The sequence below is a fragment of the Xylocopa sonorina genome, chromosome 17 (genome assembly GCF_050948175.1).
Source record: "Xylocopa sonorina isolate GNS202 chromosome 17, iyXylSono1_principal, whole genome shotgun sequence".
Classification (NCBI taxonomy): Eukaryota; Metazoa; Arthropoda; class Insecta; order Hymenoptera; family Apidae; genus Xylocopa; species Xylocopa sonorina.
Window position 1 is genome coordinate 2189154 of NC_135209.1, and position 541 is coordinate 2189694.

The following is a 541-nucleotide window of genomic DNA, read 5'->3' on the forward strand; positions in this document are numbered from 1 at the left end:
TCGCTTGAATCAGCCCTCCTCGTTGCATGCACGTAACCAGAGGACCATCGTCCTCGCGCTTCCACCGAGCCCGGTTATCCTCCTGGCCCCTTCTCGCGTCCACTAACCGCGTCTCCATAAGTTTGTCCTTGTTTTCACGTGACTGAACCGTCGTGCTTTCTCGCTCGACCACGCGGTCTCGCCGTCTTCCTCTTTCCTGTTCAGGCTCGTGACTCGTCGGGTCTTCGGCTTGGTACCTCTCGCGGCACCTCTCGCTTTCACTCGTCCGTGTGAAGAGGCTATCGCGGGCCCGGAGAGCTCAGTATCCGCCGGACCGTCGCGTGGCTCGATGTCGTGTGTACTGGCTGACTGATGCATCGCCTCAGAAGAAAGTGTTTGCGATCGTCGTAAGCTTGTCGGTTAGTTAGTTAGCTAGTTGGCCCCGTCTTCGTGTTTCCGCCGTTTAATCGAGAGTCTGGGGACACGCCAGTCTTTCGTAGAACAAGTGATCAGGGGAGGGTATACACGGGACAGAGAGAGAGAGAGAGAGAAATCTTCTGAA